The 24,011-nt window shown below is 39.3% G+C and overlaps 1 long non-coding RNA gene across 2 annotated transcripts in view; it reads left to right on the top strand.

Annotated features, from left to right (window-relative positions):
* LOC146768116 (uncharacterized) overlaps window positions 1-24,011 on the top strand; it is a 175,488-nt gene that overhangs the window by 66,814 nt on the left and 84,663 nt on the right. The window contains exons 1-2 of one of the 2 annotated variants that reach the window (XR_014950574.1): window positions 1-907; window positions 3,634-24,011. The exon at window positions 1-907 is cut by the window's left edge and continues 66,814 nt beyond it; the exon at window positions 3,634-24,011 is cut by the window's right edge and continues 55,492 nt beyond it. This is a non-coding gene — a long non-coding RNA (uncharacterized LOC146768116). The other variant, XR_014950573.1, reaches the window with a different exon arrangement.

Here is a 24,011-nt window from a genome sequence, read left to right as displayed (position 1 = left end):
ATTCTGTGCTTTCAGAACTGACTCTGAAAGTGAGGTTTGTCTTGCCTTGTTATCAGCTGGTTCACCTCCCCCCATGCTCTGCTGTCTAGAAGAGGCTGGTGCTGGCTTGCTTTGCTTTGCTTTGCATGCTTGCTTCTGCTTTTGCCTTTGCTTGTGAGTTAGTTTAGCTAAGCAGTCCAATTCTTTCCCTGGACTGTTTTTTTTCTTTTCACTTTCCTGAATACCAACCAACCTGCTCCAGACTGGGACATGGAAACACTGAGAAGCACCCAGAGCCTGTGTTCTGTGATCTGCAGCAGCCATCCCCAGTGCCCACAGCAATCCCCAGTGACCACTCCCAGGAAAGACTTTCTGGATTTGTTCATCTCTTCAGAGTGGTGAAAGAGTTTTGTTGTCATCTGGTGTTGTTAATTTTTTTTTTTTTTTTTTTTTTTTTTTTTTTTTTGGTGCTGGGGAGTGGGTTGTTTGTTAAATAAACAGGTTCTTTTCCACTTCTTTCTGAGAAAATTCTTCCTGAACCCCCGAACCAGGTGGGTGGGGAGGGGCCGTGAGGGTTTGTTTTCTGGGGGCTCCTTCCAGAGGTTTTTCTCCCAAATTTGCCCTAAATTAGGACATCAGGTTTCCAGAAGCAACTCAAGGGAGCCACAGGTGCATGAGGACAGCCAGAAGAAGGGTGTTTATGTGCTTGGTACTTTCTTGAACGTAAGTTTGGATGCTCAGGTAAGACTCCTCCACCTCTTCTTGTGTTTGCCTGGAAATCCTTCAGAACAAAGACTGCCAGGAAGAATTTTCTCAAAATGCATTTTTGACTTTGCCTACAGATGCGTTTTGCAGGAAGTTAGAGAGCTGAAATTCAGAATTCCCATCTCTACAGTACAGCTTCATTGCCTGGCAACACAGACCTGAGGTGAGGCTTCCTCTCTGCCCTGAGGGCTGAGGAAAGAAGGCAGGCAGGCACCTTGAGAGAAACAGGATTGTTCTCAGGGATGTATGCAAGACGTCAATTCCATGTTACAGATCCAGTTATTTTCTTTTGTGATCACTACAGAAGTCATTGTAACAATCTGCTACATAATTGTGTGTGGTAAAAGGTTAATGTCACAGACAATGTATGGGACACTTTTTCTAATTTTACAGCAGAAAATGATTTCTTCCCCTACTTTTTCATTGATAAAGTTGGTAAAGGTATATTTGTTATATTTGTGCTTGTGGGGTCATCCTCCAATTTCATCCTCTAATTTCAGCTTATAGGGAGCACCAGGAAGTGGAATTTATTTTTTTTTCCCCCAGTGAAATTAGCAATAGAAAAAAAACCCCTCCACATATATTTTTTTTCTCCTTTTTTTTAAGGAAGATGCCTTCAGAGTGTTTCCACATTTGGTCTTGTCATATATGTACTTGGTCTGCAGTTCTGATGGGGAAAGAGATGGTAAAGCATCACCTACTTCATTCTTGGTGTGTCAGGTAGAATCTGGTGATGTTTAGACCATATGAGGCATTGAGGTCAGGCTGTAACAGAATGGCCAGGGGCATCATCACAGCCCACCAAAGTGACAGAAAGAGAGAGGTTTAAAAAATGAGAGAAGAATAGCCTATTTAGGAGTTCTTTTAGTTCCACTTCTCCATTATAAAGTTTTTCTTAAGCTAAAAAATGGGTAGGCTTGTTAGATAAATATGTGTGCCAAGCTGGACGAGAGGAGAGGAAGGACTGCTGACTACTAACATGAATGTTAAATATGAGAGGGCCAAAAGGGTTCCTCTTTTTGGTAATGCTCTTGAAATGTACAAGTGAGAAATATATATATATATATTTTGAAAAAAAGAAACAACCAACAAATATGCTCTGAAATCTAGGGAAACCTCTCCAAGTGATATTCTTGAAACAACATCAAAATATTCTGGTTTAGGTTACTCATCCATCATCATTTGCTGCTCTATGGAGATTATTCCCATTGTAGACCAAGCAATTGAAAGAATGACAACGTCCTTGCAACATGTGTAACAGAATCTCTTAATACTGCCTTATAAAGAAATGAATAATTGGCATTGATTAAGAGTGTGTGGGGACAGGACACAGTTCTGTCACATGCAGGATGATTTTACCTGAGAGGGTTTTGGCCTTCTTGGGTTACTTCTGGGTCTGCTGCCTGTCACTCTGCTAAAACTGGGCAAATGTGGCTATAAAAAGGGAACTTCTCCTGAAGCTGGGGTTATGGAGCACAGGCATGGCAAAACATCGGGAAGAGACCTGGCTGCCAGTTTGTGCTGCAGGGTCAGGCTGTGTGGGGACAGGGAGGGCTGAGCCCCAGCAGTTGGCTCGTGTCTGCCAGCGGGGGCTGCTGCGCCAGATGTGCGACCTCGGCTCCGCGCTCTGCTGCTCCTGCTGGGGTGACACGGGCAGCCTGCAAAACAAACAGCAACTTGTTAGTGCCTGATGGCAAATTCACACATTGCCTGGGAGTGCACATGTAGGAGGCAGGAAAAGCAAATTCCAGCTGGAAAATCTCACTGGGCCTTGTATTGGCTTAAGCTGGCAAAAGCTCCCTTATATCTTATCTCATAGAGTTGTATCCTAAGATCCTCGGTGTATTCATTCTGTCTCCAGATAGGGGAAAAATTAAATGCTGTCATTGGGTGAAGAAATCTATCGCACAGGTGATGTCTCCTTTGTACCTTCACCCAGCAGCATTTCTAATGGCCTGACAACACACAAGTAGCTTTGTGTAGACTCTGTCAACGGGTGTAGGTGCCATAAATCCCACAAACTGATCTGTTTTAATAAGGAGCTTCTTGGAAGCAAAAAGAAAATAAACTCTTCTCTCACAGAATATATTTGAAGTTTGACCTGCAAAGCCATTCCAGGTGGTATATAGCTTGGTGAATCTCTGTTTTCTCTCTTTTGGAGGAAACTCAGATTGTTTTTGCTGCAATGAGCTTTTACTGCTCTCTCAGACCAGATCTGGAGTATGTCTGCTTCTGTAGTGGTAGATGTGTGTCCCGAAGCGATGAGCAATGGTCTTAGAACTGAACTTCTGCCAACCATTTTCACTCCTTAGGAGAGCTCGTCTGGAAACACTCATCCTACCCATTTTATTTTTCAAGTGAAATGCAAACACACTTTAAAATCATATGTATTTTCACTGAAATGTCAGCATTTTGTAAGGGAAAAAGTCCTGACTTTGCTGAAATTGGAAGTTTTATGTCAGTACGTCTAGCAAACATTGCCTCATGGTATCAGTAGTTCCTGAAATTGTTTTACTGGGAATTCTCTTTTCCATTGCATTTCCACTCTAAGACAAGAAGGTACAGCTAGACACTACAAAAAGATAGTAACACATTTTTTGTTATAATGACATAGACAAAATACTTCATGGCGCCTTTTCATGTGATATATGCCAACTTTTTGGAGAATCTGGATAACTTCTTGTTCTTAATGGGCAGAGATTTTTTGTGGAAGTCACTGTCTGAAAGAGAATTCTGCTGTCTTCAAAATCAATACTTTTGCACAGAAGAAAAAGGTCAAAATTCTTTGACTTCTCATATGAACAGGCTTTTGCCATGTTCATTTGCTGTGGAAAACTTTTATCAACCAGGAAAGAGAAAAACATTAATTCCCTGTTTCTTTTTTTCCAGGAAATTCCTTCATGAGAAAATTTGAATTCCACTCTAAACCAGGTTTGTAATTTTTTCAGAATATGAAGATTTCTGTGGGAGAGATGGATATTTTGAAGACTGCTGAATCTTTTCATTGTGCTAAGGTTAGGAGAAAGAATGATTAATGTGAATATTAAAGGCATCTGGAATTTCTGAGGATGCTGCTGTTATCCCTACCTCTGGGATTTCCAACCTATATAATGAAATATACTTCATACCTGAACATTGCAGCAAAATACGTGACAGAAATTGCTTGAGAGTGGCAGCTGAATGAAGCACGTTACTTTAGTTCACTGATTAAATGTCTAGTTCCCTATCAGCTTCCGAGTGATTGCCATTGAGTTATGAATTTATATATGATTTGGGGCCTTCCTAATTAAGATGCTGCTTTTCTTTTACATTCCTGTTTGACAGTAGAGGTCAGCTGACTTGACATTATATTATTTGAATAGACCCCTTTATGAATGACTGCAGTGGGGGGTTTTCCAGGAAAGGGTCTGAATTTTATCCTCCTGGAAGTCTGAAATAGCTCCTGTTCAGGGAACCTCTTTTTCCAAGAACTTTCTTCAGAAAATAAAAACAAATAATTTGTAGAGGATGGAACATTAACAAAGATATTGATTACTGACTGATGCTTAGGGATCAGTCATTTAAAATTTTATAAAATTCACTAAAATCAATAATGTTCCAGAGGTCCCATTGACTCTAGAAATATGTTTTTATCCTAAACCATTTCATTCAGAAAGCAAAAAGAGGAAAAATTAATTTTTTTGAATAAAACTTTCTTTTTCAAATAAACTTTTTGGTACCCGAAGTCCCTTTGGTAACAGCTTTACTGGCTTTGCATAAGGAATGCAATGAAGTCAGAAGTCACCTCAAAACAACAAGAAATAGGTACAAAGAATAATCAGGAGCTGTGAAAGTCAATACCAGTGTACTACACAGTTTTTATTCTGCACTGTAAAAGGCATCAATAAAGTCCCTATTAGTAGTCAGTAGACTTACATCCTGATTTTGAAGCCATAAGCATGGTAAACCTCTAAAGGGTTATTCAATCTGAAGTATAAAACTGTTAAATATGTATCCATATTGCACCCAAATACTTTAGCAATTCCCTTGAGTGAGAGATATTTGTTTGAGCAGTCTATTACATTATGTGAGATTTATTTTGGGTTGGATAGATAAATTTAGCAGTGTTATTTTGGCCATTGTGCTGGATGCACTACAGACCAGCTTCCTTATATATTCATTTAATGGGTCTCCATTGCACAGATTTTTGTCTGATGGAAGGAAAATCAGTTTCTTTAAGTGGCCTGCATGATTTCTTTAACAGATCTTCAGTTTTCTGGTCTCTAACATATAGAATTAAATTTGCTATTCCATCTTGCACAGGACTGAATAGAAAAGGGTGAGAAACAGGGAGAGTCAAACTCTGTCACTTAATTAGGCCAGATGGATTTTACACTAAACTGTGAATTAGCTTTACCTAGAGATGACTGAAAGTTGGTCTATGCTTCAGGGAAACCTCAGTGTTTGGAAATCTTATTCCAGGTGTATTTGAAAAACAGTTACAAATAGGATTCTTGAAGAAGGCACTTTGAACAGCATCATGACAATAACATCATTTGAAGTTAACTCTTTAAGCTGCACCTGATTGTAGCAATTGTTGAATGAAGTGTTGTCCTTTTAATTTCTCCTCTAAAGAGTGCTATAAATTGAGGAAGATGAACAATAAGATGGCCAAGGAATGTAAAAGCTCTGTCTTGAGTTTGAGTAGGGCTGCTTGAACACTGTATCCTGCAAGTCTCAGCAGAGCTTCAGGAAGTCTCAAGTCTTACAGAAGTGTGCTCATGGTCAAACTGAATGTCATGGACAGAAAGGTCTTTCTGTGATGTGTTTTGTGTCAGTGAGTAATCACTTCCCTAAGAAATTCCATTTCTATGGAAAATTCATTTTCCCTTGCTTTACCTCTAACAAAATCACTTGGGAATTGGCTAGAAAGGACTGGAAGGTGGGGAGAGGCAAAGCAGAGTCTGAAAGTGTGTCAATGTGTCTCTTGCATCTCTGCATCTGTGGATGGGGATGGACAGGCTTGTTTTCTGTTTGCTTTCTTTTCTTTTTTTTAATAGTTTTGAAAAATGCTGCTTTAAAGCCTCATTTCGGAAGTTGTTTCAGTCCTCTTAATTTCCGTGGGTTTTTTTTTTTTTTTTTTTACAATCAGAGGGACATATTCTGGATAAGACTAATTTTTGAGTTGTTTATCTCCAGCAAGGTTGGGTGCCTGCCCATCACTGGCTGCAAAGTGTGTAAGTGGATGGTCTGTTCTCTGTTTTTGCCTCCTTGCTGCTTCTGTTTGATTAACTCAGCAGCAGTTGGGTATTATCTGGATAAAACTAACTCTCCAAATGAACATGTTTATGTGGAGCACAGGGTGAATGAAGAATTAAATTCTGATGCTAAAAGAATTGGTGCTTTCCTGGAGTGATGACTAATCATTGAGAGAAAAAATCCCTAAGAAACCCAAACATAAAGGCAGATTTCTGTGGTATCTCTTCTACAGGAATACTTTAGGGACTTAGGTTCTAACAGATGGTCACTATTTATGTATCTGGGTAAAGAAACAGATAGTAAGGAGCTAAATCTATAGACATGTTTAGATAGGCATTGGACTGCAACAAACCAGGTTACACAACAGATTGCTTGGACCAGGTGAACTGGGCTGGTCCTGCTACCTTTGCATTGTCAGAAGTGCAAACTACTGCCAGAAAAGGAGAATTCTTATTCAGATTACAGTTTGCACATTTCCTTTCTGCTTCTGTGCTGTCAGCAGTCCAGCATTTACAGTCTTTCACAGGCAAGGATTCCATCTTTCACGACTACTGTAAAACCAAGGCACTTTCAAAATACAAAATAGGAAAATATGATTGCAAAGATGGAGGAAGCGAACAGTGTGAAATAAGTTCACATGATGCTTATTCCAGAGTCTCACAAAATTAGATAAGACACTATCTGAAGGCTAATAGAGAACCCAAATAGCAATGAAATGGAGAAAGAAAAGCAAAAAAGAGAAAGACATTTATAAACAAATTAATCTAAGAAACTTTGAGGATAATGGAAAAGTTGGAAAACATGAGATTAATCTCCAAATGAAAGTATATTTATATCTCATGTATCATGGCAAATACAAAGTTCTTTCTGTATTTCTGCAAGTGGCTCAAAATTCAATCAGGAAAAGGCTGAACTGGTAGGTGAGTGCAAGCCTAAAATGGCTTGAAAACTGATCAGAAACTCTTTGGAAACCCGAATAAATCTGTTTAATATATGACATGATCGAGTTCTTGACATATTTTTCTTAAGAGCTAATGCAATATTTGTCCTCAACCTTAGTGGGGAAATACAGGGAATTTTAGCATAAAAGAATAAATAAATTTAGGTGTATGGTTAGGCTTCTCTTCAGGACAAAAAAAAAAAAAATTCATTAAGAAAATAGCTGTTTTGATTGTTATAATTTTAGTTGATTTTAATTTTTATTAATGGGCAGGTTTTCTTCATTTGTGGGGAGTTAAAGGAAATATGTACTATAGTGTATGTTACCTCAGGCTTTGTCCCCACTTGAAATCCCAAGGAATGTTCCCACTACTTTCAGCGACTGCATGATTTTACCCAGCGAGGGAAACATCATTGCTTGGAGGCTGAGTCAGATAAGGGCTCTTACAAACCTCATTTGAGCAAACAACTCACATAAAGAGGAAATTATTTCTGAGTAAGCAGCAAGGAAGCAGGACACCAAGTTATCTTGACCCTAATTTGATCTTCCTGACTTTCACTACAGTCATTTGGTTAATGCTTTGGCTTTGTGGTGAGACTGGTATGTGTCTCCCAATGTTCTTCATGGCTCTGGCAGAAATAAGGAGTCCTCTGGCCCCCCAAGATGCAGCTCAGACAAAAGAAGATGTTGCTGTCCATATTTTCCAGGACACTCATTTTTCCCATTACCAGTAACACCATGCAGATAAAACCTGGAGGTCACAGATCTTCAGTACTGCACCCTTCCTCCATGTTACCTGTGAGCTTCTGCTACACTCACAGGTGGTTTGGACCTTGGCTGAATGAATGTTTAATAATTCAGAACGTCTCAGCTTGACTCACCAAGGAATTATTGCCTTCTCTTTTCAGTTCTCTAAGGGAAAACAATCTACATTTATGTCAGTAACAGCAGAAGCTACTTACAGGAGGGTTTGCAGTACTAAGGGGTGAGCAGTAAAATAGTCTCTGAGATTTGTTGAAGTATTACTTTAAACTCCAGTTATATGGCAGATTGAGCCTTGTGGAACAGGCCCTTAGTCCAAGCCTGGATTTAAAATTGTGAATAAATATATTTTTATTTATGCTGACTAATCCAAACAGCAGTAAATTATCCCAAACTTGCTTTGAATTATTCCTCATGGAACTTGTTTGTATATTCATCTTGCTCACACAGATTTGTTTCTTTTTCATTCTTTTGTTAAAACCCCAGCAGATTAACAACTGTGATGCCTCTTGGATCCTGCTGGGCTTGCACTCTTCAGCACGTTTTGTGTTTGTGTGCCAGCTTACAGTCAGGCTGGGGCTGTGGTAGGGTACAAGGACTTGCTCTCAGTGAGCAAAAACATTCAGGATCTATTTTTTTTCCCCCATTTGGCTTTAAATGCCTGAAAGACACACTGTCACCAAACAGAAGACTTCCATGTAGGCAAACAAAAGAAATTTCCAACCAAAATGGTGACAAATTTAACTAATTTAACTTTGCCATCTGCAGAAGTGATCTACTCTTTGTTTGGCACATATATGTGCATAAGACAAAACTTTGTTTTGCTTGCATATAATGGATCAGAGTGCATTCCCAGGCACTTGAGTGCTTGATATATTGAGATGAACGATGGCCTGGATGCTGCTGGGGTGTGTGAGGGTTGTGAGAGCAGCGCTGAGTCCCTGGGGAGGGAAGTGGTCTGTGGAGCAAGGAGAGAAATGCTTTTGAATTCACAATCTCATAAAGAGAAGTAAGCAGGGGTGAGCATGCTGGCAGGAAGGCAGTGCCTAACACATCATGAGGTATTGAGCAGCTGCCTGAGAGAGATAATATTTCATGGGGACTTTTGTCAGTGACTGGCCTGTGTGGCTGCCCCTGCCCTCACTCCTCCCCTGTCAGACCTAAGACACACTTGCATATGCTGCTGCTCCAGCCTGGCAGTGGGAGGAAGACAAAAATCCTAAAAATGGCTGCAATGCAGATTTATGTTCTGGGTTACATAGAGGCAAGTCAGGGCACAGGTACTTATTTTTGTCCCCATCTTTCTGTTTCCTCTTTCTCTCAGTGTGCTCTGCTCCTCACAGAAGTGACACAGCCCATTCCCCTTGAGCTCTGCAAACCATCCCACACACTCTGGAGATGTCTCCCAGCACACTGCTGAGAAAAGCTGTTGCTCTGGCTCAAAATCACAGCTGGCAGCTGTTATTTGACTACACAATTTTCCTCTGCATAATGCAAGGTTTGGGATCAGTCATTGCTTCATACTAGACTTGATTTTATGTGATTCTATGACTTTTTACCCCCCAGTGGTAAATTAAAAAGAATGACTGTTTTAAATTGGTGCTATGTAAAACCCAAACACTAATCAAAAGGAGCAGTATTCTTGATACTAATAGTTCTATTCAAATGTGGATTTTTAGTCTCATTTGAGATGAATATAATGGCCTGGACCATTGGAATTTCTGCATGATTCCTCTGACTCAGCACTTGTTGCTCTCCACTAAGGAAAAGTAGTGGTAACCTACCAGAGCACCCATTTTGTTAAGCTCTTTTAACAGCATAAATAGAGCTTGAAATGTATGAAGAATGAAACTGCCAGTTTTCTCCAAATATCTTGGATAAAGATAGACATGAACATACAATCTTGATGATTATATTTAATAATATGCTCAGCAATATTCCATAATGCTATATTTGTGCAAAACATTCCATATTATGAAAGATAATAAATTAAGAGCCATGTAAAATATCCTTGCCGAGGCAACTTGAGAAAATAAGGGAATAATTTGAAACATTCATTGACTATTCTAAGGTTTTTGACTTATGATTCTTGGCATCATTTAAAAAAGCCTCCAGACAGTTTCAGCTGGAAAATGTGACACTTTAATTTTATTTGCATTTTTTACACAAAATAATAAGTGTGTAAGATAATTCAGAGAGAACCTTCCCTCTCCCTGGATAACACTTGCTTTTCCATGGGAATATGCAGTCTCAGGCCATGAGACACTCACACTCAAAAAGTCACACTCATCTTTGGTTTAACTACTGTGAGGAGTTGTATTGATTTCTGTGGGACCACACACATTAAGAAAGTTGAGCATGGGAAAAAAATTTGCAGATTCAGACCAAAGAATCCAGACTATCCGTACAGATCCCATAAAACCAGATAGTTCACTGCAGCTAGGGGCCTAAATTGCATATATATATAAGGAAAGCTGACATTCCATTCCATAATATATTTCAAGCTTTCTAAAATCTGTCACTGCTTTAAATGGTCCCAAACTCTCAGTTTTACAATTTTCTGAGGGGAAAAATAACCAACCAGTTTTGGTGTTTTATTATTACTATGTTTTTAGTTATTAAAATAACAAATAAAACATAATTTTTTGAAATAACATATTGAAGCACCTTATACTGTTTGCAAGAGAATTTTATGTTCTTTCAAATTTCCTAACCTAGTTACTTAGACTGTGTGTAGTGCACCATATGACCCAGTTTATAGGGAAGATGGGTATGAAAGACTAATGAAGGACTGACATTAATATTTTCGATGGGGGTGTACACACTATACTGTTAAGCATAATTAAGAGCTTCCTTAGGGCAAGAATATAGAAAGGGCATAAAAAGTTGTAGTTAACTATCATAAACAGAGAACAGAATGTGGGCCCTGTTGGCCCAAGCTGGGGCAATAATGAAGAGCAGTATTCTCATAGCCAAAGAGCCTTGGAGCTGCTCAGCACAGCTCTAACACCTGCAGGTGTGGCACCCTGTGTCAGGTGTCCCTGCACAAGGCTGCACTGCACAGGGGAGGCACCTTCAGAAAATCCCACGTCCCTCTTCAAACACATTATGGGTACTTGCAGGCTCATTTTCCAAAGGTACCCTATTAAACCCTTGTAATTAAAGTGTAGAATCACATCACCAGCCTGTTTCTTCTAAGTCCAAATAACCATCATATCTGTGTGTGCATCTTTATCAAAATGCCCTCTAGTTTTCCTTCTGATTGGTGTATAGACCTATTTAAAATACTTGCAGTAGTAGTACTTCGGTCAATGTAGCACATGCTTAAATGTATCTTGTTTTTCCTGCTGAGTAGATATACTTAGTCCAGACTCAAATTTCCTACATGTCCTTCAGCATCTCTCAGCTGCAGGAGGATGACCTGGTTAGAAAATGTAGCCCTGGAAAATGGGGTTCATCCAACTTTATTTCAGCTCCAGGTGTCCTACTTTTCAGGGAAATGTTCTGTTTGGCAAGTTAGGGGGTGTTTTTTTCCTTCAGCCTTTCCCTTTATTTAATTTCATGCTTTCCTCTCACTACCCTAAAGAGCAGACTACTTAATTAATGGAAAAAGAAAGATCTGAGGAATTGAGAAACATTGTCCCCAGATACCCAAAAGCACATGCATAGAGAAGCTTGGGCTCAGATTCAATTACCCAAAGAGGAATATGTATGTGGATCTTTGAAATAAATATCCCAGTCATAACACTATAAGGGAGTTTTTTGGCTTCCACTTCTCCCTTCTTTCCCTCCATTTTTCTGTGGAAAGCTCTGCAAAGTTCATGGCTGTGAAGCACAAGTGGAGCCAGGAACTTTGCTCAGCTTGTGAGTTGAAGCTCAACTCACAAAATATCCTCTGGCTCAGCCTGGTGGAGCATTTCTCTTCTATGTGTCTGCTGATTTACTGAATGAGGTGTTCATGTTCCATGAATTGTACAAAGAATTGCACAAGTCAAGCAGCTATGTTGGATCTGTAACTTGTAAAACTGGGTCTAACTTACAGTTTGACATATCTGCAGGCAAATATAGTTAGAGTGGCCGAACAAATGCAGCAGCTGAAGAGAGAGAAACTAAGCTGACTGTAATGAGGAGACAAGGTGTGGCATTTCTGTCTTTAGCATAAAGATCCTTCTTGGGGCTTCTGCAGCTCTTGTCCTGCTCCTGTGCCCCCTGTGCTACTGAGAGCTGTGGCCTCCAGGGTCACTATCAGCTGGGACAGTGCAGTAGGAACTCTGAACCTCTAAATAAAATTCTCCTGTGAATCCTGTCCCAGGAGCCCAAACCTCACTGAAAATCAGTAGAATTGGCTCCTAAATATCTCAGTTTGTTAAAACATCCTTAAGTCACAAGACTTGAGATTCTGTAACGATTTGATGGCTGTTTTAACATCTGCTGTAGAATAAGGGCTGAAGCAGATGTAAAAATTGGGATAGTAATGAATAAGGCAATTTTAAAAGGGTTTAAAAGCAGCTGAAGGAGCCTGCAGTTTTATGCATCTACTATTTTTATTTTACCATCAGGAAACTTCTTCACCTTCCCAAGTAGATTTGTTTGATTCCACTCCAGTGGCAATCATCTGGATTATGGTCTGTCCAGCATTTGTTTTTTTCAGCACTATTAGTGTTTTTTCCTTTGAGAAAAAAACCCATTATTTAATAATTGGAAGCTCACTGTTGTGGAAAGTCAATCCACAGTAGCTATTTTTCTCAGATGGCACAAACACTCCTTTAAAAAAAACAGGATTAATCTTTTCTTTCACAATTGCTCCTTTAATAAACTATTTGTTTAAATCATATACTTGTCCTCCTCAGTGGTGAAGCTTTTTCCTTATTTAAAACAGGATGACAGGGCTCTTCCACTGTTTAGAAAGGCACTGAAGCTGGTACTCCAGAACAGAGCCACCCATTCTTCTGCTGGAAGCTAATTGATTAGCCTTAGAGCTACAGATCTGTACCCAGGGACTCAAATAAGAGGACTTCGTTTTTCTTTTGAATGACTTATTTCCCTAGGCTATCTACATTAGACATGTCCAGGTGGTCTCAAATTATTTACAACTGCAGGAACTTCTGTGGTCACAGGATTATCTGCATGGGGAAGCACATTTGAAAGTCAGTATTTCCTTCTCAGAAAACAGGACAGTCTTTGTTAGTACATATTCTCCTTTGGAATACTTTTAAACTAAGCTAATATAACCTAAATATATATGTCTCTTTGCTGTCACTTAAGATTAGTGATTTCCTTTAAAAGAAGATCATTATAAGAAAAAAAAGGGTAGGAATGGACTTGGATGTATTACATATTTTATTAATTTTTTTATGATGTGAATGTATCCAACTTATTTGTAAGTGTCCCCACATAGGAAAAGCACAACAGGTAAAAGAATAGTAGGTGCCTATCGTATGGAGTATCCATTCTTCATACAGCTGATGACATTGAGGGCCTAACCTTCTTTCCTTCTTTCTGTCCCTATTTTTCGGTTTTGTTTTTTTTTTTTAATTGTTGGTTGGTGGCTTTGGTTTTTTTTTTTTTTTTTTTTGTTTTTTTTTTTTCTTTGTTCTTTACCTTGATTGTCATAACAGAGAGTTTTCACTCATGGCAGTCACCATAATTTACTTTTTCAGTTTGAGTGATTTTTTTCTTTCCAGAGTGTCTTAAGGGTTATTCTTAGGTCTATCTCTGAGGCTGCTGGCATCTGCTCAGCCTGGCAGCCAGATGAATGTTTTAAGAGGAAATCTGACAGTCTGCATATATCTTCTGTAGTACTAGTGCCAAGACAGTCACTATTTTAAATACCTATAGAATCATGTATATATACATTTGTGAAATGTGGTAGTCAGGTTATAGACTTGCTTCAGTTTTTAATTTCACAGTTTGTTTTTGTTGAATCATAGAATCATATAACTTAGAGATGGAAAAGTTGTATTAGGTCATTTAGTCTATCCCACTGCCAAAGCAGGATTGTTCCCTGCAGTATATTTTCCAGTGTTTTATCCAGTACTTTTCCATTCTCTGGGTTGGGTTTACACTTCAGCCTTTTTCTCAGTTAAGCTTATGTTTTGACATTTTGAGTATTTTTCTCTAGAATTCATTGAATTCTGTTACCACCCTGTGGCCATAACAACAGCGATGATGCCTGTTGCTACTTTTCAATTGTTACAAGCAAACTAAAGTTATTAACCCATGACTATGTTGGAAATAAACCCCTCTGTTATACAATCAGGAGTGACACTGTGAATTTGTGTTTCAATGAGTAAAGCTGTGGATAATATCTGTGAATTGCTAAAAACACACTTGCTGATTGCCATTCCCTTCTAGCTGGCATAAGTTCTTTCTCCTTCTTTACTATGAGTCATAAACGAGGTGTATATTTCCTTGGGTCTCTCTTTAACTGAATAAAATTTCTTAGTCAGTTTCTCACTTCCAAAATAGCACTTCATTAATATAAATCAAATATCTTTCTAAGAGTAGGCAAAGTTTTGGTGTCTGCACATATACCAATCATGTGAAAACCCTTTTCTCTCTGGCAATAATAAATAGAAAACATAGTCGGGAGAGGTCATATGATGACTGGACCAATACAAAGAAGCCTGGCTTCAGTAAAAGGCAGAGATCAGTGCTACCTGCCAGCTCCACACTTGGCACCACGTGTGAGCAAGGCTCAGGCTGTGCTGGTGCTGTGGTACTTGAGTCTCATGGAGCTGAGGAATTCTGCTGGCACTTATCCCTGATGGTGCTCAGCATGTGTGCCTGCAGTTGTGGAGCAGGAGGGACAGCTGGGTCCACAGCAGCTCTGGACAACAAGAGACATCACCATCACCACCAGCAGGATTGATATTCCCCTTTTGGTGACAGCAAGTGCAACAGCTCTGTCCCGAGACAGAGGTGACTGCCGTGTGACTGCTGCACACGTGTGCTCCCTCTGCATGGAGAGTCTTGTGTATGGCTGTGCAGGAAAATCTGCAGAACTATGTTAATTTAAGTCAGAATGAGAGTGTAAACGCAGTGATTAGCAGTTTTTTAGCCTTTTTGAAAAATATTTTTGGATATAGTGTTCCTCTGCAATGTTTTCCAGCAGAAATAAGCATTTGAAATGTTTATATATAGCAGACTTACAGCAGCTAACCTCCCTGTTAATCAGATGTTAACTCTCATTGGTTTTAAAATGTGGTGGTTTCTGAACAGAGAGACTCTGTGGGATTTAATTAGAGTGAGTTAATCTTTTCCCACTGAAATGGTGGCCCTACATTCTCCTCATTTTGAGCTTGTTTGTTGCATCTCCATCTCAAACAAATCTCACTGATGCATTAGTTAATGGTTGAAAAATGCTGTGTGGATGTAAGGGACCAGGAAGCAGAGTATTGTCATTAATACACAGAATTGCTAGTCAGGAGTTTGTGTTCCCTCCCAGCTGCATTGCTGATTTCCTGTAGCTGTGTGTGAAGATGTTGTCATGCCAATAAAGTCCAACTGAACTATGCATGACCTGGCCATGTCAGCTACAGCCAGCCAAAGTATTCAGAACTGCTTGCTAAAGTTTTAGGCATCATTGTTTAGTAGAATAACCTGAAAATTTTGCCTTACCTTCCTATTACTTTTTTCTGATAAAATTTCCTTATGATTTATGGCACCAGAATTGGCACGAGACTCGAGTTTCTATTTCCCTCTTTTTCTTGATTTTTGTAATGAGAGTGATGAATGTTTTGGTGTCTTATCAGGATTAAAAACCAGTTTGTCTTAATTCTTTCATGATTTTGAAATAAAAAGCACTGGGAAATTGCAAAGCAGATTGTAAAATGCTGTTTTTCCCATCTCACTTTTTCTCTGACACACAACCTGTGAATTCATAAGATGAAATCCACCTCTGTAATACATAGTGGCTCTGCTTGTTTAGCACATTTCCTGGTTTGGGTTGGAAAAATGACTTGTGAATAGGGTTAGACGTCATCCACTACCATTTCTTTGGCAGGTGACAACATATGAGATCATTTTACACGGCTCTAATCACTGTTAAATCCTTCACTGATACCAATCTAGGGAGTCAAGACAGAGCCTATTTGACTCAAAATTGAGTCTAATTACCTCTTTGACTACTGGTAAACGTACCAACCCTCTCAGTTAAGCTCCTCAAGTCCTTTGCCCGGAAATTTACAGGAGATCAATTTTAATTTATTTAATTTCTCTGACCCTCCTATGTGTAATTCCTTCATAAGAATCTTATCACTTTTCATTGTATTTTCTGGGGTAAAAGTGAAGGAGCCTGAAGGGCTCATGTCAGCCCCAACATGACTTAACTGAACTGTCTTAATCTGTGGACCAATTTGCTCTACAGGCCCCTAAGGAAGGAACTTGTTGATTTTGGCAGTGTTTACCTTTCCTACAAACAAATCCATCGTTTTCCAGACCGGCTGGCTCTTAAAAATCACTTGAGAGCTGAGGGAAAAAAAATCCTGCCCCAGGCTGCATCAGTATTCTTTTTCTTATGTTTGGGGAAATCTTTTGTGTTTTCCACAGCTGCTTGAGGATAATCCATAGAGTCAAGATTATTCACAGAGTCAATAGAAATGCCTGTAAAGTTCTCTGAGTTTAGTTTCCTTCAGTGGGGGGAGTGAAAGCCCCTGTCAAAATAAAAAGGAGGAAAAAAAAAGAAAATTCTTGACTGAGTTAACTGTGTTCTCAACTACAATTGTGGAGAGGAAATGAAAGGGCTGACTTGAACCTGCTTGCCTTTCACTTTTGGGAGCTACATGTCTCTTTTTTGTTTTGTTTTGTTTTTGTTTTGTTTTTCATAGATTCCATACCAATAATATTTGGCGTGACCAATATGTATTTGCTTTTAGGTATTATGTATCAGGAATCAAATTCCCTGTTTCTAACCTAAACATGGCAGGTTCAAACTTTTAATTATTCACACATATATCACATGAAGTGATGAGAGCCATGTAATATACTGCAGAGCCATGTCATTCACCTCTGACTGCCTGAATTACACTTTCTCACTAGTTTGTCTCCACCAGAACCAATCACATAGCAATCAGATATTTAGTGTCTTCTTACATGCACTATTATTAAAAAACCCAAAATCCCATTTTTAAGAAAAATTTTCCACCTACTTCCACTGCCTTGAGGTTCTGGCACTTTTCTAGTGTCTGTGTGTGTGTTTGTGTGTGTCTGTGTTTGTTCTAATCCATTGCTGTAAAGAATGTGAACCCCACCTCTTATGTGAAGACAGAAATCAGTAGACTTTGAGAAATTTTTTTGCTTCCCTTACAATTCTTAAAAACTCATGGTATTCCTTCAAAGAAAAAAAATATGTTTAGAAGGGGGTGGTGGGCTCTGCAGTTCTGGGCTGCTCCTCACTGAGCTGGCTGTTTTGGGTCCTGTTTTGAAGTTCTAGCCCTTTCTTTAAGGAATTTTGACACATAAATCAGGTTCCATGATGGAGACCATGGAGACCACCTAAATATTTGGGACTTTAACTCTGTCATTCTATATAGCCCCAAATAATTAAATTGAAATTATTAAGTCATGTTTAGAGGTTACTAGCACTTTTTAGCTGAAGTTTTATTATCCCTTCAATGTCTATATAGTTAGACTCAATGAACCTAAGGACCTAATTTTCTGTCCTCTATTGCACAGGCTGCATTATGCTGCCTTTTTTTCTGATAATACCTCTCACTGAGGAGCATCACTGTTCACTCATTAGTCCTGTCCACACACCCTGCACTGCAGCAAGCACCCTTTGGCCTCCCTAGAGCTCTGCTTGGTGCACAGTGCACACTGCTTGTTGAGTGTACATGCTAGGGTGAAGGATGGATGCCACTTGCACAGGCAAGGTCCCATCCCAGCACAACCCACCAGTTGGGGTTGTCAGCACTTGGAGAGATCTGGTATTGGCCTCCCTTCCTGCAGTTTTACCCTCTGATGAGTTTATAGGCAGCAGCCATGGTCCCTTCTGCAGTGATTTCTGCTGACTTAATATTCTTATATTTGCAGTTCCTCACTGCTGTTCTTTATAATGTCAGTGAAAATAACACATTGGACAGAAACTGAGTGTTTGCTTGTTTATATAGATTCTCTGTGTTCCCCAAAGAGCTGAAATTTACTTAGATGTAAGAAATTACGTAGATGTCAACCACCAGGTAGAAGATGTGTGAAAAAATAGATGGAAGACAGTGGTTCAAAATCTACTGCTTCAAGATCTTTTTTTGGGTTGATTTTATTAATTGTGATTGAGATAGGTTAGTGTGGTCGTGACAGTGTGATTAGCCATTTCAGTCAGAAATCTGTGGAGCTGAGAGCCATTGTGGGGTGGAATTAAAGACAGTAGCCTCTCTGATCAGCAGTCTTTTATTGGGATTTTTATCACCTGCTTCCCTTTATTTTCCTCTTCAGGCTGCCATGTTTTCTCTCATCTCTCACATACCTCTATCAGCTGGACTAAATTCTACTATTAATCAAATGGTTTCACCAGATTACCTTTTCTCATACCTCATTGTTCAGATTTTCTGTTTACCACATTCCGTGCAGAAAACTGCTACTCTGCCTGTTTTAAACCTATTCTCCAAACCTTTATCTCATTCCATGCTCATGGGATTAGTGTTATTTGGCATACCCTTGGCATCAGGCTGAATCACCACCACCACTCACACAAAGAAACAGGTATTACCACTCACCAGCAATCCCTAACCAGTGTCAGTCCCCTGTAGCCACAATTGCACAGAAGTCCCCAGGAGGAATGGCAGGTCATTATGATTATTCTGAAATGGAGTGGTTTTACATAATTCCATAAAGATGTACTGCTATTAACTGTGTGATTGCAGACCCCTCCAGCTGCAGTCCAACATGCTGCTCCAAACACAGCTCAGCTGCTTTCAGACATTGAAGGCTCTTTCTCCAAAGCTTCACCATCCTCATACCCAGTTATCCTGTTGCTCCTGTTCTGACAGAAGTTTGCTCTGTAAATGGCACCACTGCTTATTAATGTGTTCAGGCTGAGCCAGATCATTTTGGGAGGTTAGAAAGTGACTGCACAGGGAGGTTTGGTTGCACTCAGTGTGCTGGGGAAGAGCAGTAGCAGCTGCAGTAACCTCTCTGAGTGACTTAGCTGCAGTTTGAACCCCACATCCACATGCACCACCCACCACCAGTAACCACAGCAGAGTCCCACGACTGCATGGGACACAGATTTGGAGGATGTGGGACATGAACTGTGCCTGTGCCTACCCAGGAGTAATGGAAAACAGCTACACCTGAGTGTGCCTGCTTCCTCAAACCAGCAGCAGGCTGTGTGCTCCAAGGCCTGCAGCCTTTGGCAGGTGTGTCTGCAGAGACACTGGCAGCTTTTGAATAGGGCTTCCATGTAGGCAGCTATTAGCAGCTGCACAGAAAATATTTTTAAAAGTCAGGTATTAGATAATTCTGGAAGACTTTAGTAACTGAGAGGAAAAATATACCACTTGAATATACAAAGAAAAAAATGTTGGCAAATGAAGGCTAAACTAATTTGAGAAAATGCTGAGTCGAAGGCACAGACCATTAGCAATATCCATGCACAGCCTGTCATAACTTGTTTACATCTCTGCCTTGGTTTTGCTTTTCCTGTAGGAAAAACTGCCTTCAGGACCCACTGTGCTTAAAATTTTCCACAATTCAGTGGTCTAGAATTTCAAATCTTCACTTGTATTTTCATAAGTTTGGAATGAATTTTCTAGAGGTGGTGACACAAACCAGTCATGAGGTGTTTAGAAATTAGACAAAAATTTCATTTGAAATAGGTAAGGCTTATATTTGTCCCCAATTTATTAAATTAAATATCTACTACAGTTATGAAGTAAAATATTTTCCTAATATTTAGATGCATTATCAACCACAATAGTTTTAATTTGTATCAGGAAGCCACCTAGAATATTTAGCAAATCCAAGTACAATCTAATTCTAGGTATTTCATTAATAAAAGGACACCTGTTTGATATAAAGTTAATTTTTCCTTTTACCAAATAAAGATATCAAAGTTTTGGACCAACCACAAAAATGAATCAGGAAACTGATTTATCAGGGTCAATTAAATGTAACAAGTATATCCATGAACATAAGGCCTTTTTGTACCTTTTCAGGGTTATCTTTAAGTATCCTTTCATATTTCAATAAAGTGACTGAAATTTAAGGGCTGAGCATATGTTTTTGAGAGTCATTTCACTTCTGACCAGAGATGTGGATACTAAAATGCTGACAGTTGCACAGCCTAGCGTCTGCATCTAGGCTCTTCCAAAAAAATCCTGTTTATAGCACTGACAATATGCAATACTTGGACTCTATGCCTAAAACAGGACTGTGAGCAGGAACTCTTAATTTAACCACAAAGAAACATTAACAAGTGAAGTGTTTTACATACCAGTGCTCCCTCTCCCTGAATTTTAATATTTTTGCTGAGAGCTATGGAAGAGTGTTGTCACTTGTGAGCAATTTAGAGCAAAGAAACTTCTCCTGTGTGCCAGCATCTGTACATTTTCTTTTGAAAGTGCAACCAGCATCATGCTTTTTCTTTCTGATAACAGCATAGAGGATGTGGCCAGACAATTTAGCCATTAGTCCTGCAGTGAAACTGCAGGAGGCTCAGTGTCTTTGCATATCTCAGCTCACTGGGGGTCAGTAAATGGAGACCCCATTTTCCAGGGTGGCAGGTCAGATAGTGGTAAATAGTCTCTGTTGCTACTGGGAAAGGGAGAGCCCATTCTCCAGGCAGAAGGAATGGGTCTATCCAATCCCTTCATCACAGCCTGCTTCTCTATTTTATCCCATGGAAGTTTAATCCAGAAAAGGCCTTAAGAACTCAACAGCTATGACATTTTGTGCCCTTTTGCAAGCTGAGTGCTCTAACAACAGGCTTAAACTCATCTTGCTCTATATTTTTCTCCTTCACTAGAAGATCTTTAATACTTTTATAGAAAATGGAAAACCTTTGGGAGGGTTTTAAGTGTGCTCTTTTCTACCTGGATAGCTTAAAATTTAGGACAGCATGTAGAAAAGAGATTATGTAGAGCCCACTATTCTCAGTTTTTCCATAAGCTCTTACACTCAAAATAATGAATAGAAGAGGTGGGTATAAGCTCCTGTTGACTTCATGTTTTAAAAAGAGGGAACAATGCTTGTGGAATTATTTTCATAATATGCTCTTGTGTCTTTTAGATTCTGTGAAGAGGAGGTCCTCATTTGTGGATTTAGAGCTTTGGTGGGACTTTGACATTGATAAATGTCTGCATGCCTCCTGATTTCAGTATAACAATAGGACCTGTGACAACTTCAGCGTTGGACATAGCATTTAGGATTTCATGGGGCCCTGCTCTAACCCCTTGTTTTAACCCCAGTCACAGAGTGAATGACATTTCAAACAGTATGCTAGGTTTTTTTCTGCAGTTATGCACACCTTCCTTAGGCCCAGAATGCCTGAGCTATGACTGATTTATATTAAAATAGATAATTTTAACTCTGTTAAGTGAATGATGAACTGGCCTTCAACAATGCACAAAGCATAGCTCACAGGTGCATCATTTCTAAGGAGAAAGGAGAGCAGGCTCTCAGGTCAGGAGAAACAAGTACAAAAAAAAGAAAAAAAAAACCCAAAAAAGCCCCAGATCAGCTATGAGATTTTGAAATTGGGTGGGTGGTGAGAGATAGCACTAGGCTACACATTGGTGATCATTCATCAGTGTACACATGAGGCTTTTTTTTTGTTTTTTAGAAAGATGAACAAATAGACATGTAAACCAGGCACTGAGCCTAGGTTCTTATGCTCTTCTCAGCTGGACTTACAGTTTTGAGCATAACATTGCAATACCTGTTTGTTTTGCAGCTGCTTTGTGTTTGACTGTCTGTCTGTGAAGATTTGTAAGACAGACTGCAAAAGATCATACATACTCTGAGTATGCTCACAGAAGAATAAACAAGAAGATGTCAACAGAGCCAAATATAAAAAGTAGCTCAGTCAGGACAGGTCACAGCTTTTGTGCTGTAATCATTCCTTCTGGCTCCATCACTTCTATTTGAAGAGAATAGTTGCTTATGCCAGCATATTTGGTCTGTACAAAAATCTGAGGGAGAATGATTCATTCAACCATGTTGCCAGCTGCAGTGTTTTTATCAGTGAGCCTTGCAATATTTGGTGGTTTTCTCAAAACATCATATACTAGAGTAACGTGGTTGAGTGAAAATCATTGTATTCGCTTTTAAAAGTTTTGAAGTTTCCAAGGCCTTACAGGGACAGAGAAAAGATTGGGAAAAAGGCAAGAAGGCAAGAACAAAAGAGAGAAGGACAGAGAGAGAAAAAATGAACGAAAGACAGAAAGTAAGAAAGAGAGAAAGAAAAACAAAGAGAGAAAAAGAGAAAAGAAAATGTAAAGACAAGCAGAAAGTCTATTTGGATGATCTCTTTTAAAGTTTTAATCTTGAGACCTGAATGTCAAGAACTGGAAATATTGCAGGTGTGGAAGGCTTTTAAGTGGCCATTTTCATCACCATTTGGTCCCTGGGAGAGGCCTTTCTTTATATGTGTATGTAAGGAAGCTTTTACTCCGTGGTGGTAGGAGCTTCACCTGATGTCAATTTAAAGAGACAGGTGATTTCTGCAAGTTGCAAACTAATGTGCCATAATTCCCCAAGGTATAAATTAATACAAAATATATGTCTAATAATATAAGGTACTAGACACAGAAAGCTCATCCTGAGCAGCAGAGCTGTAGTGTTGAATTCTTCTGTAATCAAAATATGCAGGCACCTCGAGGGAATGTCTCCAGATGGCTGATTACCCATTAAAATCTCAAACCTTTGAAATGGGCCTAAAGAATGGATCACCTCCCATGAAGAGAGTACTATTTTCAATTTCCTTTCTATTTACAGATATTGGTTTGGCATGGAGTGAGGATGGGAAGATCCATGATAGCAACTCCATCCCTAGTAGGTTAGGTTATTTTAATTAGGGATGAATAAATGGGGAAGAGTCCTTCCCAAATGTTTTTTATTTACTCAGAATCCTTTTGATATTGTTATTTTCCTGCTTATAATTCTCTGTAGTTCAGTATACAGCTCTTCTTTATGGACAGCACAATTCCCTTACTGTTTGATTTCCACACAACTGATATTAGAGCATTTGGCCTCACATTTTCCAAAAGGATTCCTGCTATTGCAGAATGAGCTATGCCATTTTGAACCAAGTCTTGTCTGGTTTAGCTGAAATAAACCCTTACAGAACAAACCCAACTGTACTATGAAAAGTGTGCAAGTCAAAGGGGATTAGGTGTGGCTGGAATTAGAAGATCCTCTCCTTGCTCCTGTTCTTCTATAAGTGGCTTTTCATACGTGGTTTTACTTCCCTATTACATGCATGTTTAAATTTTTCTTGTAATTTGCAGCTCTGGCAGGCAGGGGTTGTCTCTCTCTGGCACTTGTTCAGTGTCCTGCTTCACAGGGGAGCTGAAAATGAGCCTTCCCTGAGATATAAGCATGCTATGCAGGACTGGTGGTGGGCCAGCAGTTGAGACATAAGGAGTTGAAATTAATAAAGCTTCAGGGTGAACCCAAAACACAATGCAGGATTTAAATTTTTTTTCACCTACACTGTTTAATTTATTAAATTGGGAAAGGTTGGGAAGTGTTTCTTAGAGAATTAGAGAAATAAAATAGAACAAAAAGAAAGGACAGATTCACAAAATTGGGAGCAAAGCAAAGTAAAAGTGACCCAAAGCAAATCTGTGACAAAAGGACTCAGCCAATGTGAGCTGGTTTCCTCAGAAATGTCTGATGGTGGTCCATATTTCCCAGGTGCTTCCTAGGAATCTTCATACACTCCCAGTGATAGATTTTGTGGGTGAAAAAGTCTGTGTTGCCTATGAAACTGCAGTTTTCAGATGGCGCTTTTCTGTAGTTGGAACATTTACAGCCTCTTTTTCCTATTAAGACTTTCCTATGTCTAATATTAAAATCCAACATGCCACCAGTAGACTTTTTTTATCTAGCCACCTATTTCTGGGAAACACATTTATTTGAGGTTGTTATCCTGTGGATGGCTAATGGGTTAAAAAGTCATTAAACACATTCACATGCAGGCAGTGCCATTATAAAAGCCTTTTTTCCTGAGCTTCCTACAATAAAATCACCTTCAGTGGAGATAATGCAAGAGATTAAAGGCCTGTTTGCTCAGGATAGATTTGTTTCTTAAATGGATTTTCCTGTCAGTGGCTGAGTAACCTTAGAAGTGTGATGCTGCCTGTATGCAATATTACCTGTAAGTCTGCTG

The sequence above is a fragment of the Lonchura striata genome, chromosome 2 (genome assembly GCF_050655825.1).
Source record: "Lonchura striata isolate lonStrDom1 chromosome 2, ASM5065582v1, whole genome shotgun sequence".
NCBI classification, from domain to species: Eukaryota; Metazoa; Chordata; class Aves; order Passeriformes; family Estrildidae; genus Lonchura; species Lonchura striata.
Note: the sequence above shows the minus strand (reverse complement) of the source record. Positions and strands in the feature narration are given on the sequence as shown.